Source organism: Anolis sagrei, chromosome 13, assembly GCF_037176765.1.
Source record: "Anolis sagrei isolate rAnoSag1 chromosome 13, rAnoSag1.mat, whole genome shotgun sequence".
NCBI classification, from domain to species: Eukaryota; Metazoa; Chordata; class Lepidosauria; order Squamata; family Dactyloidae; genus Anolis; species Anolis sagrei.
In genome coordinates, this window is record NC_090033.1 from 13,412,165 (window position 1) to 13,427,306 (window position 15,142).

Below are 15,142 nucleotides of genomic sequence, written 5' to 3' on the forward strand. Positions count from 1 at the left end.
TCCCCGCCAGCCGAGCTTGAGAAGCAGGCGGGATCAAGAGCAGGGTCTCCCCGGAAGATCTCAAAGTCCTGGTGGGTTCATAGGCAGAGATGCAGTCAGATAGGTAGCTTGGGCCGGAACCGTTTAGGGCTTTAAAGGCCAACGCCAGCACTTTGAATTCAGCCCGGTAGCAGATCGGTAGCCAGTGGAGTTGGCGCAACAGGGGGGTTGTATGCTCCCTGCGCTCCGCTCCTGTTAGTATCATGGCTGCCGAGCGTTGGACTAGTTGGAGCTTCCGAGCTGTCTTCAAAGGCAACCCCACGTAGAGAGCGTTGCAGTAGTCTAAACGGGATGTAACCAGAGCGTGGACTACCGTGGCCTTGCAGGACCATTTGAGTGTGTGTGAAGAAAAACCTTATTGTGTGTAATTATCTTGTTCAGTTGGCTAAGTAGGTCAACCAGCAATCTTGTACCACACCCAAGGGGTTAGAACTGTTTGAGGTTTTAGAATACATGGTGGTGGATGCTGGACTTTTGGTGGGCTGCTGTTGGAGTTCTGTTTTACCAGCGTGGAGTTTCCAGCAGGAGAAGCTGATGGAGACATGTTGAAGGGGAAATCCTGAAGGAGAGCTCCTGGAGACCTATGGAGAAAGGCTTGGCTCTGGGGAGCAGTTTGGAGTTGCTACTCTGAGGAGGCTATGGTGAAATAGCTATTTCCTTCAGGTTTATTTTGATTTCTCACTTGCTGTAAAGATGAAGATGCCTTATTTTAGGTTTCTTACAAAGACTGTGTAAATATGTTGTACTGCTGATTTTTGTATGCAACATTGCCAGTTTTGTTTCATCTCTGCAAAGTAAAGAGTGCAAAGATTTTTTGGTCCACTTTTACTATTGGTCTGAGAGTATTTTGCATTTGGGTTTTAGGCGTTGGGACGTTGGGTTAACACACGCACTGCGTAAAACTAATCACTTCCATTTTTTTCAAAAAAAATCAAAACTTTCTGAAACTTCCGAATCAATTGGTTTATGTGGACGCGCATGCGCAGTAGGAAAAAAAAACAGTACTGGGAGACTTCCGGTTGGTGGCTGTGCGATGGAGGACACGCTTCTGTGAGCTCCGCAGGAGACGCCTGAGTTTTTTGAGCCAGAGGTGTAGATTATTACCTCTCCTCCATTGATGGACTGAGGTAACGGAGGCAAGACCCTTCTACTTCTCCTTCTCCTTCTCCCTTCATTGCTGATGGATCTTTTAGTGTCCTTTGTCATGCAGAGGATCTTCCTGTTGCTATCTGTTGTCAGCTTAAGTTCTTGGAAGAGCTCTTGCGTTGTTCCGTAATGGTCCTATTTTTTGTTGAAATTTTCCTTCTTCTGCTCGATTTCTTGTGTCGGTGACAGATGGAGTTTTAGGAAGCTTTGCTTCCTGCCTGAGCTTGAGCCCCCCCATTGCACCCTGTTGCCGGGTGTCTTTGGGTATTCCTTGAGGGGGGTACCTCTTCGACACCGTCGGCCGAAGGCACTGTAGGGTCTTGCCTCTGTTACCTCAGTCCTTGAGATGATGACGAAGAGGAGGAGGAGGATGCCATTGGGGGAGGAGCAGGACGCGTGGAGCTCGGCGCGAGAAGAAAAGGGACCGCGTGAGAAGAAAGGAGATCGTGCGAGGCCTCGCAAGATCCCGCGAGACTTTGCGGGAAAGTCACAGCAGGAATAAACGAGAGCGGAAATATCGCGAGATTACGGACAAGAGCGCAACGAAGCAAACCACGGAAGTAGGGCGGAAGAAGAGCGGAAAAGAAGAACGAAGGAGGATAAAAAGAAAAGGGAAGAACTTAGAAGAAATTAGAAGTACCCCATTTAAAGAAGGAAGCAATTAAAGGACACAGAAGGTAAAACAATAACAAACAATTAATAACAAATAAGAGTAAATAAGAGAAAATAAATAAAAGTCAAATTCAAAGGGGGGAAATTTAGGGAAAAAAGAAAAAAGGAAGGGAAAAAAGAAAGGAGGGAAAGAAGAGGAAGGGAGGAAATTTTTTAAAGGGGGCTTATAAAATAAATAAATAAGTAAACAATAATAATAATAATAATAATAATAATAATAAAACCTGAGGGCAAAACAATAAGACCCTTCCTCTCACTCCTCATATGAGTAAAGGAATCTTTCCCCAGGCTAGGGAGTGTTGGGACCGGGACCCAGTTAGCCCCCATTGCCTAACAAAAGAAAAGGCAGGAGCTGAAAAACCAACCAAAAACAAGGAAGAACAGCAATGGGGACTCAAGGGGCAAAAGGGAAAACACAGCTACCAGCAAAGACGCAGGCAAAAAGAGACTCTTTGACAGAAGAAACAGTATTGAATACCATTTTAACTGAAATTAAAAATTATCAGCTAAGCAGGAGGGAAATCATAAAGAATTGCATGACAAAATTGAGAGCATGAAGACAGAATTAAAAGGAGACATATGCAAAATACAGGAGGATGTAGACAAAATGAAAAAGGAAAACCAGAAACTAACAAATTCTCAAGGGAAAATGGAGAATAGAATAAACAAAGTAGAAAATATAAGCCAAAAAATACAGCAACAAGTAGAACTCCTAGAAAATAGAGAATTAGAATATCAACTAAGAATCAGAAACCTAGAAGAATCAAAAAATGAGAATGTCAAACAGATAATGATTACCCTGCTCGCAGAACTACTGGATGTGAGCACAGAAATAATTGGCCAGGATGTGGACAGAGTCTACAGAGTACCAACAGGATACACCAAAAAACATAAAACAGCCAGAGACGTGGTGATCAGCTTTTGCCGTAAAAGTACAAGAGATGTAATACTGAAAGAAAATGTAAAGAAACCAGTATTCTAGAGACTAATCAATATGGCAACCCCAAAAAACAAATTTGAACAAGGAGAAGCTCCTTGCCAGAAAACCCAAATGCACCCGCCCCAATACCAAGCAACCCAACGGCAAAAGACATCATAAAAGAAATCCAGAAATTACAAGAAAAGCTTGAAGCCTCACAGGTAAAACAAGACGCATACCAAAAAGTTGCAGAGAACCAAAGGATGAGTTTAAAGAAGGACATCAAAGAAGAGATGGAAAAAATAAAAACAGAAATAACAGAGGAACTGGGGCTGATGAAAAAAGAAATGGACCTAATGAGACAAGAGGGGAAAAAAACCCAGACAATAATTGAGAAACTAGAAAAGAAACAAGAAGACCTTACTAAGAAGATAGAAAACATCGAAACAGCGGAAGGAAGACTAGAGGCAAAATGCACTCTGTTAGAACAAAAAGAAATGGAATATTTCTTAAGATTCAGAAACGTCCAAGAAGAAGAAAAAGAAAACCTGAGAGAAATAGTTACCTTAATAGTAGCAGAGACTCTAGAAATTTCAGTAGAAGACGCGGAGACAAACATAGACCGAACGTACAGGGTATCAACAAACTACGCAAGAAGAAATAAAGTAGACAGAGACGTCGTGGTACAATTCGGCAGGAAATTCTCAAGAGATGAAATGCTAAGGAAAAGTAATCAAAATCCCCCATACTATAAAGGAAAAAAGATAACAATCCTAAAGGAACACCCGCAATCAATAATACAAAGATGGAAGAAATACCTACCACTCACGGAGGAACTAAGAAGACGGCACATAAGATACCGCTGGGAAAAGGAAGAAGGACTGATGGTCACCTTTAAAAACGAAAGAATCTGGATCACGTCCGAAGGAAAAGCGCAAGACTTCCTAGCAACACTGAAAAAAGAAGACGAAACCCAGGGCTTCCAATATGTTCCCGGCTTAAAAATGCAGGTCAAAGGGATAAGGATAGAATCACCAGAAAAAACAGTGGAGGCGACAGGACCAATATCGACAACCCTGGAAAAAGCCACAGAAAAGCAGGATGAAAATGGAAAGACCAATTAAATGCTACTCCCAAAATATAAATGGCCTGAACTCACCCAACAAAAGAAGAAGGTTCTTCCACAGAATAAGTCAAAGAAAATACGACCTTATAGCAATACAAGAAACCCACATAACCCAGAGACACTCAGCACACTTAATACAGAAAAAGCTAGGAAACGAATTCTTCTCGCTTGCACCTGAAAAGAAAAGAGGGGTCGCTCTGTACGTAAACCCAAACCTAAATCCACACTTGGCATTCCGAGACGAGGAAGGAAGAGCGCTGGGTGTAATAGTATCTGTCGATAATGAAAAACTTCTGGTCTGCAACATCTATATGCCAAATGGGCCGAAAACCTCTTTTACACAAAAATTGAAAAGACTCATCCAGCAAGAAGACTACGACCATCTTATAGTCATGGGCGACTTTAATGGAATAATGAATACCCACTGGGACAGAAAGAGTGAAGCCAAGAGAAAAAACCAACAATCAAATTTGCTACCAAAAGTAGTCACCAGCCTACTTGATGAATTTAACCTACAAGACGCCTGGAGGGAACATCACCACTCGGAAAAAGACTTCACCTTCCTTTCCGCAAGACATAACAGCTGGTCCAGAATCGATATGGTTTGGACCACAAAATCACTAACCTCAAAAATAAACAAGATCGAGATCCTGACACGACAAGATTCGGACCATAGCCCCATTGAAACAATCTTCAACCACAAAAGAAAACAAACGAATTGGCGCCTCAACGACAACCTACTAAAAGATCCGACAACACAACAATACATCAGAACACAAATACAGTCCTACTTCAAGAACAACGAAACGGAAGACGTAAGCGCACAGACAATCTGAGAGGCTGGAAAAGCAGTAATCCGAGGAATATGCATCCAACAAAATGCAATAAGGAACAGAAAAAGGAACGAACAACTGAGAAATATACAATCAAAATTGGAAACAGCAGAAAACAAACTGAAGCAAAACCCTGGAGACAATAAGACGAGCAAGGAAGTGGCGATACTACAAAGACAAAGGATAGAACTAGAAACGGAACAGCTCGCTAAAAAACTAAGATATATAAGACTAAACCATTTCCATAACGCAAACAAGATCGGGCCCCGGTTGGCGAGAAGAATTGGAAGAAGGAAACAAAAACAATATATCACAAAAATCAAAACAGAAGAAAGAGAATACAATAAAGATAAAGACATAATACAGCAATTTAATAACTTTTATAAAGAACTATATTCGAAAGGACGTGATCAAACAGACGCGATTATGGAATACCTGGGAAGACAAAAACTACAGAAATTATCAGAAGAGCAAAGAGAGTCTCTTAACAAAGAAGTTACGGAGCAAGAGATAAAATTAGTCATTTCAAGATTAGATGCCACTAAGTCACCGGGCCCAGACGGATTTTCGGCAGCCTACTACAAAACATACGAAAAAGAACTGATCCCCAAAATAAAGGAATTGATAAATCAAGCCCTTCAAACGGAAAAAACGGAAAATTTAAGGTGCTGGTGTTATCCTACAAAGCCCTAAACGGTTCCGGCCCAAAATACCTTGCAGACCGCATCTCGGCCTACGAGCCCACGAGGGCCTTGAGATCATCCGGGGAGGCCCTTCTCTCGGTCCCGCCTGCCTCACAGGCACGTCTGGCGGGGACGAGGGAGCGGGCCTTCTCGGTGGTGGCCCCCCGGCTGTGGAACACCCTCCCTGCTGAAGTTAGACAGGCGCCCTCCTTGATGGCCTTTCGTAGGGGCCTGAAAACATGGCTCTTCGAGCAGGCCTTCAACTGAGTGTATCGTGGAATGACACTGGAATGAACTAGGACTACGAATTTCGGCTATGACCCCAGGACTTGACGAAGCGGATTTTTAGTATAAGTATATGTTGTGTGGTATGTGTCTGGTTTGTATTGTCGTGATTCACTGTACACTGTCTTTCTTTGTTGCTGTTCACCGCCCCGAGTCGCCCTCGGGCTGAAAGGGGCGGTCAATAAATGCAAGAAATAAATAAATAAATAAATAAAAAATACCAAACACCTGGAAACAAGCCACAATTACAATGATACACAAAGAAAAAACTGACGATACAGATGTTAAAAATTACCGCCCCATTTCATTATTAAACGTCGACTACAAAATCTATGCGGCCGTCTTGGCAGAACGTCTAAAACAATTTCTAAACAACTGGATCCAGGAGGAACAAGCGGGATTCCTACCCCAACGCCAAATCAGAGACAATGTCAGAAACATCATCAATGCATTAGAGTATTATGAAAAACATATCGATAAAGAGTGTGCTCTCCTAGCTATCGACGCCGAGAAAGCTTTTGATCGGGTTAATTGGGACTTCTTCCTAGCGCTAATGAAAGAACTAGATATGGGTTACTACTTTACCAACGCTGTAAAAGCGATTTATAACGAACAGGAAGCCAACATACTAATCAACGGACAAATAGATGAAAAAATCATAATACAAAAAGGCACACGCCAAGGATGTCCACTGTCACCGTTAATATTTATAATGACACTTGAAATCCTTCTTAACAACATAAGAAATGATAAGGAGCTCAGAGGAATCAAAATCAGGAAACACACTTACAAACTAAGAGCGTTTGCAGACGACATTATCTGCATAATAGAAGAACCATTGGAGACGATACAACATTGGATTAAAAGAATAGAAGAATTCGGCACACTGGCAGGTTTCAATCTCAACAAAAACAAAAACAAAATATTACCAAAAAATATAACGAAAGAGAGACAAAAGAAATTGGAAGAAAACTGTGGCATCCAAGTGGTGAAACAAATCAAATATCTAGGGATAATACTAACAGCCAAAAATATGAACCTAATGAAAAACAACTATGAAACAAAATGGAGAAATCAAAAAAGAGATGACCAATTGGAAAAACCTCAAACTATCACTATTAGGAAGAATATCTGCCATAAAGATGATGGTCCTCCCCAAACTACTGTTTCTATTCCAGACCATACCAATAATAAGGAATCAACAAACAATCAAGAAATGGAACATAGAAATTAAAAAATTCATATGGGCTGGTAAGAAACCGAGAATAAGGTACGAACACCTAATCGACAAAAAAGAAAAAGGAGGACTGGGTCTACCAGACCTACAACTGTACCATGATGCCTGCGGACTACTATGGGTAAAAGAATGGGCAAAAATCTACAAAAATAAAGATCTAGCACTAGAAGGCCACGACTTGCGTAGTGGATGGCACGCATATTTGTGGTATGCAAAAAGAAAAATAGAAAAAAATTTCGGCAACCACTTCATTCGGTCTTCCCTAATAAAGATCTGGGAAAAATATAAAGCGAAATTCTACTCAAAAACCCCACTCTGGATATCCCCGCTCGAAGCGTATCAAAGAAGGGAACTAGGATGGGAAAAATGGCCGCGCTACAAAGATGTCCTCAAGAAAAACAACGGAGAATATGGACTGAAGTCACTTGAAGAAATCAAACAAACCCATAGTGAGATCAACTGGCTCCAACACAGACAATTAGCAGAAGCGTTTAACAAGGACAAAAAAATAGGATTTGAGCCAAGAGAAAGATCTTGGGACAAAATAATGTCCTCAGAAAGAAAAAACATCACAAAACTTTATAAAATACTGCTGGAGTGGAAGACCGAAAAACACCAAAACAAAAACTGCCTCACAAAATGGTCAAGAAATATAGGACACACGATAAGCTTAAAAGACTGGGAGGAGATTTGGAACAACAAACTGAAGTGGATAAATTCATACGACCTGCGTGAGAACTGGATAAAAATGATGTACCGTTGGTACATAACACCCAGCAAACTAGCAAAATGGTACAAAAATACACCGGGATCTTGCTGGAAATGCCAGGAAAAAAAAGGAACCTTCTTTCACTGTTGGTGGGGATGTGATAAAATCAAAAGCTTCTGGAAGGAGATACACATTATAACAGACAAAATCTTGGAAATTAAGAAAGAAATGAAGGCGGAATACTTCCTCTTAGGAATCTTTGACTTACACATGGACAAGAACAAAGATAAGCTGCTCTTCCACATGATGACCGCAGCAAGAATAGTGATAGCCAAAAAGTGGAAACACAAAGAAACCCCCACGATCGACGAATGGACACTCAAACTACTAGACATAATGAACATGGACTGTCTATCAGAACACTTGAAAAACAAACAACCAAGGACGACCAGCAAAGTAGACTGGTCCCCAGTCAGAAAATTCTTTAACATCAACTAATTACAACACACAGAGGAAGCTCGCGAAGACCCCAAACTACTCTACATCTAACATGCGAACCGGGCTATAATAATTAGATAATCAAACTAATCTCTCTTCTCCCGAACCCCCACCCGCTCCGTGCACTCTCCCCAAACCCTACTCACATCCCCTCACCACCCTCCCCTTCCCCCTCTGCCTCACATCCCCGATTCTGACACACTCTCTAGACCTATTTTATCAATGTTACGTCAATGATTGACATTCTCTTGATGTACATCCCCAAAAGAAAACCTTCAATAAAAATTATTAAAAAAAAAAAAGAAACCAGTATTCTACAAAGATCAAAGAATTATCATCATGAAGGAAGTGACTCAACAAACCCTTGCCAGAAGAAGAAAATATACCTTCTTAACAGAAGAACTCATCAAAAAGAAGATGAAATTCAGGTGGGGAAAAGACATTGAATGAACTCGGAGGAATCTGCAAAAACTTTATATGTAAATCAAATCAAGGCTAAGGCACAAGAACCCCCGCAAAGTAAATCCCACAACAATATGAATGGGAAGAAATCAAGAGACGGCAATACCAGGCAGGATAAAAAGGAAAGGACCAAACAGGAGAGGAACATGAGGACAGTGAAGGAAAACACGGTATGATGCAAGTCGGACAAGAGGAAAGAGAACTTAAGAGATTACAAGAGTTCTCACCAGAAAATTATCAGCTGGTCCTACCCCAAGAAGTCCTGCAGTGGGAGATGACGGAAAATACTCATGAGTAGGGATATAAAAATATACTCCAATAAAATTAATGGCCTCAACTCACCTAATAAAAGAAAAAAAATCAACTTCTTGAAGCAAAAGAATCCGAACCTCATTGCTCTTCAAGAAACGCATGTGGCAAGCAGACACACCAAATATTTAATCCAAGAAAAATTAGGAAAAGAATTCTACGCATCTTGTTGTGAAAAAAAAAAGAGGAGTGGTGGTATATGCTAAATACTGTCTTAGACCAAAACAAATTTTTAAAGATCTGGAAGGAAGATATATTGGCATTTTAATTGAAATAAAGAATCAATTTTTTTATTTTGCAATATTTATTGCCCAAACGGCCCTAAAATGAAATTCATAAAGAAACTAAAAAAGGAAATAGACAATCAAAAGTGGGATAAATTAATAATACTAGGGGACTTTAATGGGGTTGTCAACACCTCCCTGGACAAATCTTATTGCAACACCAAAAAACTCACAGGTACAAACAGAGCCAGCCTCCTTCCCAATTTTTTTTATCACAATTAGAAAAATTAAATTTACAAGACACATGGAGATGTCACAAAGGTGTGACAAAAGACTACACATATTATTCCAGAAGACACAATTCTTGGTCTCGCATCGATATGGCATGGACAACTAAAACACTGACTCTAGAAGTAAAAAAGATAATGATAGCCATGATAACTTTCTCTGATCACTGCGCTTTGGAAATGACAATTAGAGGAAATGAAACATTTTTAGATGAAGACTGAAAGATAATTTGTTGAAGAAAGAAAAAGATATTGAAAGGAAAAGGAAATTGTTAGAAGAATACCTAAATTTAAACAAAGGCGGAGATACATCCGATGCCATACAATGGGAGGCCATGAAAGTAGTCATGAGAGGATACATAATTCAACAAGACATAATTAACAGGAAAAATAAAAACAAAGAAGTTAAAGAGATTCTAGAAAGAACGAGGAATTACTTTTTAAAAAACCCCTAAAAATAAAAAAAATGATTCTTATATCAGAATAACTCAAAAAAAAAAAAAAACACCAACTCCTACAAACGGAAAGTTTAGAAAAACAAATGAAATTTATGAAAGTTATTTACTTTCAAAATGCAAACAAAATTGGAAAATGGGAAATGGTACATGGAACATCTATTTAAATTAGCTTACGATCCAATATTGAGCCATGCAGGAATAGTGTGAGGAGTAATTAAGAATCGAAACAATTTTTCCAATTTTTGTAATTATTTTGTAATTATATTCGTATGTCTTGTGCAAGTTTATAATATAATATAATAATATATATTATTATATTATAATACTGTATTATAGTATTGTATATTACATTACATTATTATATTATATATTATATTACTATATTATTATAATATTATATTATAATTGTATATTATAATATAACATGATATAATATAATATATATGATATATTATATTATATTATATTATTATATATATAATATAATATTATAATATTATAATATAATATACAACAATATAATATAATAACTTTATAATAATATAATATAATATAGTTGTTATTTGTTTTATCACACCAACAGTCAACAACAGAGGGAGAGGGAAGCTTCAAAAGTTCCCCCTGTCCCATTTGGAGTTTTTTTTTTTTTAGCATATTGCGCAATCGCATCCGCCATTAACGAATCGATTCGTAATTTTACGAAATTTCGTATATTTTGAAATTTTTAAAAGGAAAATTTCGGAATTATTAAAAAAAAGAAACGCAAGGGCCCCCTAAAAACAAAACGAGTTTAGAACCAAGTTTTTCCGTGGTTACCCAAGCCTAATAATTACCTTTAGAAGCGATATCGACGCGTTTTGGTAACCCAGAAGTGTTTTTGCCATATCGAAGCCGCGTCCGCCATCTTCCTTACGACTTCCGCCAGTGAATCATAAATGCTGGGGTCATGACCTTCAGGAACAGCTATTCTTACCCACGCCCAACTCCTTCCTCTTTGCGAGGTGGCCGTGACTACCTCCCTGGCAAAAACTGGCGATGCGGAAGAGCTGGGCATAGCCACGCCCACCTCGCAAAGCCACTGATGCAAAGAGGAAGGAAGGGAAACTACGAGATTTTAATGGTTCTGGAAGGAGGGAAAGGGCACCTTCCATTAACAAAACAAAGGAAACGGTTCGTATTTCCTGGTATTTCCGATCTTTTTTTAAAGAAAATTCTGGAAATAATTTAAAAATCGAACTTCCAGCGCCCCCTACATACGAAACGAGTTTAGAACCATTTTTTTTCTTGATCAACCAAGCCGAATAGACAGCTATTTTTTGGGTCCTTCAACTCTTTTGGCTAATGAGCAGCCGTAGATTGTGGGAAATGCAGTTTAACAGCAGGGCCATTGGAGTCTTGGCCTTCACAAACTACAGTTAAAGATGGCTGTGATTAGCCATGCCCACCTTGCATTGCCAGTGGAAAGTATGAGATTTTAAAAGTTTTTAGGCTTTACAAAAGTTGCTTAATGGTTGTGAAAATTAAAATAACCCCGAGAGACATCGAAACATTATAGAATTTTTCCAAGGTTCAAATTCAGACCCCCCCCCCCCTTTCCTGCATGGTTCAAAACTGCATCGGAAGTCCAAATTTGTATGTTTTCTTCCGACTTTCGGGCTTTTCCGAACCAACCTATCCAACCCTAGTAGTAACCCAGCATTAAAGACATTTCCAAGATTTCCTTGTGAATTAATCAAATTGCTAACGAGGTTCTGCAATCATCATGCCTTCAGTCACTGGAATGTAATGATAGCCTTTTTGCTTTTCTAATCCGCATGTAAATATATGGCCTAATCTTCTCTGGATGAAATCATGTTATTACAAATCTGATTTACATGACAAAAGGTTGCTTGGTCAAAGATCCAGGAAGCTGCCAGTTGACTTCATAAAAATTGTAATGAGTTTGTCTCGGGTTATTTACAGCTTGTAAATGTGTTCAAGGAGCATTTTGGGTGGGCGTTGCTGTATGCTTAATTGTTCCAGATAAAATATGTGCATATGCAAATGAATGTTGTTGATTCCTCCAAGAGAGTCACAAGGAGGGTTTGGAGGCCGCCCAGCTGCCTACTCTTTTCCTGAGATTAGGTTACGATGGGTGTTGATGTAGTGATTTCAGCTATGACCACAGTTAAGAAGTCAGTGCTTGGTGAGCACCTGCTAAACCACATCAACCAGGACAGGGAAACAAGCTCCCCAGGGTGAAGGCAAAACGATTCAGCCAAAAAGGATGCAAGCACAAGCAATACGCTTCAAAAGGTACAAGCATAAATTCATAGAAAAATACAAGACATCTTATACAGTTCTGACAGGGACTCAGACTTCCTGCTTCCTTCTCCGATTGGCTGGAATAGAAGCAAGCTAGGTGTTGTATGTCAGCCTGATGCTCAGCCTGGACAGCCTGTGATTTTGTCTGACGTGAATGATGTTCATAATGATTTTCATATTGATGTGGATGAGGGCCCTGGGCATAAGGGAGTTATCGCTAGGCCTGGGTAACAACGTAAAAATTTGTTTCTAAACTCGTTTCGTTTTTAGGCGTCCATCGCGTTTCGTTTTTTTAAAGAATTCCGAAATTTTCCTTTTAAAAATTTCAAAATTTATGAAATTTCGTATAATTACGAATCGATTCGTTAATGGCGAACGCGATTGCGCAATATGCTAAAAAAACCTCCAAATGGGACAGGAGGAACTTCTGAAGCTTCCCTCTCCCTCTGTTGTTGACTGTTGGTGTGATAAAACAAACAACAACTATAAAACTTGCAGCAGACATGTGAAAATAATTACAAAATAATTTCAAAATAATTACGAAATAAATTGAAAAAATTGTTTCGAATCTTTATTACTTCTCACACAATTCCTGCATGGCTCAATATTGGATCGTAAGCTAATTTAAATACGAATTAATAACGAATTACGAAATTAATAAACGAAACCGCCCAAGCCTAGTTATCGGATATCTGTTCACGAACTCACGTGATCTCTTCGATCATCTGGGGAGGCCCTGCTCTTGCTCCCGCCCCCTTCACAGGCGTGGGGACGAGGGAGAGGGCCTTCTCTATGGTGGCACCCCATCTCTGGAACTCACTCCCCAAGGATATCAGACAAGCCCCCTATAAAGATGTTGAGGATTTATTTGGGAAATAATAAAAATCTCAAACACAGCAAAACCCCACTTGAGATTGGAATGAGGCTTCTGCATTTACAAGCCCCAAAACCCAAAAGGCTGAAGATAGAAAGCTGTCACTTTCTTCCTGGATGAAAAACCCTTTTTGAAAGCACACTGGCAGCCCCCCCCCCCCCATCTAGCACTGCTGATAAGCTCTTGACCTACTTGAGGTAACTCATGAAAGAGAGTGATTGTATTAAACCTTAGGCTTGTGTTTCTGAAGTACCCTTTAATACCCTTTAAAGTTAGTTCTTTAAAACATACGCTGCCACCATGAAGTTCTTGATTTCTGCTTAAAGCTGCTTTTAAACCTTTAAGCACAGAGGCACACTTGAGTCAGATGTGATGAACAATAAATCATAAGGTTTATTTACAAGAACAGGAACAATGCAGGTACTAAAGCTTGGCTGTTACAGAGATTTGTCTAGAAAGCATGTGGTTACATAAATAGTTCATCACCCCTTGCTAGTTTGGCTCGGAGTTTCGGCCTAGACTGCTATGAATATGCAGACGACACCCAACTCCTTCTCGCACTTGGAGCCTGGAGCAACGTCAATACCAAACAATTTCACCTTATGTCTGGAGGTTCTGTCGAACTGGCTATGTACTAGTAGACTGAAGGTGAACCCGGCAAAGATTGAGATACTCTGGCATGGCCGCTCGATTGGTCTGACCCATTTGCTACCCACCTTCGATGGTGCTGCCCTATCTTCTTCGCCTACCGTTAAGAGCTTGGGTGTCGTTTTGGATTCGCAGCTGGCAATGGAAGCTCAGGTCGCTTCTGCCAGCAAACAGGCCTTTTCCCATCTACGACAAGAGAGGCAATTGGCACCCTACTTATCTGATGAGGCTCTGGCAACAGTCATCCATGCCACGGTCACGTCTAGGCTGGACTATTGCAATGCCCTGTATGTTGGCCGTCCGATGTCTACGACACGAAAGCTCCGTATTGTTCAGAATGCGGCAGCCAGGTTACTCACAAGAACCCCCATGAAATGCCATATAACACCAGTGCTGCGGCATTTGCATTGGCTTCCAATTGATTACTGTGGTCTATATAAGATGCTAGTTCTGACCTTTAAAATTCTTTACGGCTAGGGTCCATCATATCTTAGGGACCTATCTTAGGGACCGTTTCTCCTTCTCCCATCATCGGAGGGTGCAATGAGCATCCCAACATGACTTACTTTATATATCGGGTCCTAGAGAAGTGCACTTGGAAAGTACGAGACGCAGGGCTTTCTCTATTTCTGCCCCTGCCTTATGGAATTCCTTGCCACCCTACTTGAGAGCCATGCGTCACTTAGGGCCTTTTACTCGAGCACTTAAGACCTGGCTTTTCACTAGAGCATTTGATCTATGTTAATTTTATCAATATCTGTATGTATGTATTTTTATCCTTTACAATTTAGCTTGTAAATCGCTAGAGCATCTTGGATGGAGGGCGATTAATAAGTAATTAGACGATGATGATGATGATGATGATGATGATGATGATGATTTATTTATTTATTATTTTATTTGCTATACTTGTATACCGCCGTTTCTCAGCCTAGCCGGCGACTCAACAACTTATAACAAACAACAGTATACAGTTTAAAAACATAAAAACACAATCCACATTACATATATCAATAAACAATCCAATTCATCTCTTGACTAAAATCGCAATCCAGTTTCGTCGTCCAAATTGCCAGTCCTTCAATCATTACACTTATTGCACTGAGTTAACCAAACGCTTGCTCGAACATCCAGGTTTTTAGTCTTTTCCGGAATACCATCAATGAGGGGGCTGATCTTACCTCCATGGGGAGGGCGTTCCATAGCCACGGGGCCACCACAGAAAAGGCCCTGTCTCTCGCCCCCGCCAGCCGCACCTGTGAAGCAGGCGGGATAGAGAGCAGGGCCCCCCCAGAAGATCTTAGGGTCCTGGTGGGCTAATAGGCCGAGATACGTTCGGATAGGTAAATTGGGCCAGAACCGTTTAGGGCTTTAAAGGCCAATGCCAGCACTTTGAATTGAGCCCTGTAGCAGATCAGCAGCCAGTGGA